Genomic DNA, 4,388 nt, shown 5'->3' with positions numbered 1-4,388 from the left:
CATTATCCTGGTCAACACAGATTCCATTCTAGCACGATAATCAATGGCAGACTCACCATCATTCTGCTTGGTCTTGTAGATTACAGGCCAACTGGTACGCAGGGAAAACGCGGTTTTCACAGCAAAGTAGAGCTCATCCACCTGGTCTCTGTATTCCTGGTAGCCTGGATCGTAGATTGTGTCCCAGCTGGCTGGCTTGATGTTCGGCCATCTTAACAGAAAACACCTGCGACATACTGCTTCCACCTCTGCCAACGTAGGATTATACATTATCAACAACTGTTTCCTTGCAACCTCCCTTTTCTCACCTCCGGTTTTGTGGGGGTCCGGCAGATCTTTGGAAACTTCCTTCAGCTCATCAGGTTGCCATGGCCTGTGGACTAGGACATGCGATTGCCAGAGGCCTTGACTGTTATCTGATTGTGGATTTGGATACATCATCATGGGCATCTGGTTCACTGTCTCTGTCTGTAGGTTCGCTGCCATGCTACGAGTCTGTGGGCGGTGTGAAACAGGAGTGACAGAGGCGGAACCTACATTTGAAGGAGGAGCTAAAAACCCCAATGAAACCTCCTTCTCCTTGAGCTCAGACCCTCCCACAGTTTGTAGTGATGGATAAACATTAGATGGTTGAGGTGGAGCCTGAGATGTAGGAGGGGCTGAAACTGCCTTCTTCAGAGCTGCCCCCTCATCTTCATCATCCTCTTCGTCACTCTCGTCATCACGCATTCCTGAAGGTGGAGCTATGCGAGAAAGAGCATAGGGGGGAAGCAGGTCCCTCTCTCTGTCCCTACTTTTCTTCTTCTTTTCCCTTCTGCTAACCATTTCTTCTTCTCCCTTAGTCATCTCTTCTGTCCCTTTTGAAAGCATCACATTAGCTATGAACTTTACTGCTTTAGCTTCTGCTTCTCGCTCCCACTTTTGGAACGCATGCCAATTCACCTTCTTTTTACTCTCCTCACTCAATTTCATCTTTTCCTGCTCTTCTTTTTCTTCTAGCATAACCCTACATCTAGTTAAACAGTTTACGCTCAGAGTGCCTCTTATGGGAAAAACACCTTCAGTAACGTAGTGCCAAAACGGAACATCCTCAACCACGCTTTTGCCCCATTTTTCTTCTATCACTTTTACAGGACCTGCAAGTGGGTCTGAAAGTAGTTATACTTTTCCTAGTGTGCTTTCCATCTCACTCTCAGTTGTGGTTGCTTTCTTTTTTTTTTTTTTTTTTTTTTCTTTTTAGAAGGCCAGTGTGGCCTCTTCCCTAGACACAATTTATGATGCTGGTGTCCAGCACCGACAAGCTACCTCCCCTCTTTGCTCTCTCTGCTCTGCAACTTTACTCACTTTCTTTTACTTATTTTTTTTTTTTTTACCACTCGGACCACACAATAAAATCCCCCTGGACAAATGACTATGTCAAAAGTCTTTTACACTAAATATCACAATAAGTATCTATTTTCTGAATTTTATAGGCAATGGCTCCTCTATACCCGCTATGATAAACATATATCATCATTATTATTATTATTATTATTATTATTATTATTATTATTATTATTCCAACATACACTATTAATTTCGGTACCTTGACAACCACTTCACCATACTCTATTACACACCCATCACTCATTTCACAACTTCATTCACACAATGCCAATGAAATGAACCATGATATCAGCCAGGTAGTTTGTACGACACTTTCGTTCAGAGCAACGTACCCTTTGTGTGGATAAATACCCACAGGACACTGATATCACTGCTTCATTCCCATCCACTCACAGTATATCACAAACAATGTCACCCCCTAACTTTATTTTTTATTTTTTATTTTTTTCACTTAGGATCCCTTTCTACCCCCTGGGCTATGTCCCCGACTATTTTCCTTATCTAATAACGGTAACCTCCCCGAGGCCTAACTTTCCTCCCTGAGCTAATATTTTACGCCCCCATGAACTACCTAGGTTTTTTCTTTTCTCTTACTTGTTGCAACTATGAGAATACCTCCCCGAGGACTTTACAATCTCATTTACTTCCTCCCCGAGGAAGAGAAAAAATATTCACAGAAACTCACCACTTGCTCTCTTAAAACGGATGGACGACCCACTGAACGCCACCCGTGCCTGACTTTGGGCGGGATCCAGACCTCCTTTGCTGGAGCGGAACTCTCCCTGAGTCTCCTAGAGACTCCTGCCGGCAGTTGACCCTCAGTCTAGCCCCAGGCGTCGCTCAGTGCTGTGTCCATCCCATCCTCGTCGTCAAACTGTAAATGCAAAAATTTACTTCACCCGTTGTGGGTCAAATGATGAAGAGCTCAAAGTCATATATACTGTAAATTCATAGTATTCCCATGATGTCAGATGCATTCCTACCAATATGGCGCTTTACAATACATACAGCTCATTGGCTGTGTTTGTCATTTGATTGTAATCACCTGTTAATTTATTACAATCACCTGTTATTTTCCTACCAAGATGGCCGTGTGGTGATGTAACAGAATACTATGAATAGGCTATATAAGCTTTGTTAGTGTCATTCCTTTTTAGAGAACTGTTGTCTTTCTCTCTATGAATAATTAAGCAATATAATAATATTACAAAACTGAGATGCTAGTTGTTGGCCCTGTAAATGCAAAAATTTACTTCACCCGTTGTGGGTCAAAATGACTAAGCAAGGTTCAAAAGTCTTCTGTGGATTCTTTATTCAGGCATGCATGGTTCAGTTCAGTGTTCCAAACAAGCAACAAAGAAGTGACAAAGAACGGAGTTCAGGATCCACTTATATAGGTTAAAGTAAACAAAACTATAAATCTTGGCCCATAGCCAAACCTACTTGGCTCAAAACCAACCCACTAGTTCAGACTTTTAACTGCATGTCCACCTATAGAATCACTCAAAACCACACATAACCATATATAGTGATCGTGCATGCATTCAAGCACTGATTACATCATTATAGTAAGCAGGACAAAAGACACTCCACTTTCCAGAACAAAGGAAAGCAAGAACAGAGTGTACTATCCATACAAAAAAGCACAATATTAATTTTATTTCTTACAGCCCAAAAACCCAACTGCCTCTTGTTGCAGACCTTACTCTTACTAAATTTTGGGGATTGCTTAATTACCCAGAGTCCCACAGTTAAAAACCGTGGCGTTACTTTCGACTCAGCTCTCTCATTCGATGCTCACATTAAGGAAATCACTAAGATAGCATTTTTCCACCTTCGCGATATCTCGAAAATTCGCTCCCTGCTAAATACGACGGATGCTGAAACCTTAATACACGCTTTTGTTTCATCAAGACTCGATTATTGTAATGTCTTACTCTCTGGTCTACCTAACTGCAGTACTAAAAAACTACAACTCGTGCAAAATGCTGCCGCCAGAATACTAACCACAACTAGAAAATTTGACCACATTACTCCAATCCTAACCTCCCTTCACTGGCTCCCAATTCAAGCCAGATCTGACTTTAAGGTGCTTCTGTTCGCTTATAAATCGTTACATGGGCTTGCACCATCATATCTATCCGACCTCATCATCCCTTATATTCCCCCTCGTGCCCTCCGATCGCAGGACGCTGGCTACCTTACTGTCCCTAGAATCAAGAAAAAATCAGCAGGCAGTAGAGCATTCTCCTACTGAGCTCCTATCTCTGGAACCAGCTACCTCTTACAGTCAGGGAAACTAATTCTGTTGAAATCTTCAAATCCAGACTCAAAACCTATTTATTCTCGCAATCATACGACCTACCTTAGCACCGTTGGCTTGGGTTCGACACAGTCTTTTCTCTTACCCTAGCCTAGACAGTATTTATGTAGAAATTTGCCGTTGGGAACATAGCATAGGGCTTCCTCCTGGCCACACTGTGTCTAATCACTTTCTATCTGCTGTCTGTACAAGCGTGTCTGTGCCCAAATACGTCTGGGTTTTGTGCTGCTTCTGCACAGCTCTGTGTGTGTGTGTGTGTGTGTGTGTGTGTGTGTGTGCGGCTGGTTTTCTCCACCCTTTCTCAGATTCCTGTGCAGTCTTCTAGCTGTCAGCAGATGGATACTGTCCCGGCTCTGATGGTCGTCAGTGCATGCCTTAAAGTCCCATCCCTGCTGCTGCTCCCGCCCGTCATGTCTCTGACCCTGTGTGTTGTGTGTGCAGCTGTTTTCTCCCCTTCCCATGTGTGTGTCTGGGTGTGTTGTGTGTGTACACGGCTTCCTCTCTCTCCTCTTCTCTGACTCACGACTGCTGCCCTCGTTTCACTGAATTTTTAGCGCTGATCTCAGCCCCTTCTCATCACCACATGCTGCCTCTCTTTCTTTTTGTCTCTCTCTGTTTTCTCCTGTCATCATTGTTGCCCATGACTCTGTCAATGTTTTGCCCGGCACCTATTGCACGC

The sequence above is a fragment of the Centroberyx gerrardi genome, chromosome 8 (genome assembly GCF_048128805.1).
Source record: "Centroberyx gerrardi isolate f3 chromosome 8, fCenGer3.hap1.cur.20231027, whole genome shotgun sequence".
NCBI lineage: Eukaryota > Metazoa > Chordata > Actinopteri > Beryciformes > Berycidae > Centroberyx > Centroberyx gerrardi.
The sequence above is the reverse complement of the archived record's forward strand: the minus strand, read 5'-3'. Positions refer to the sequence as shown.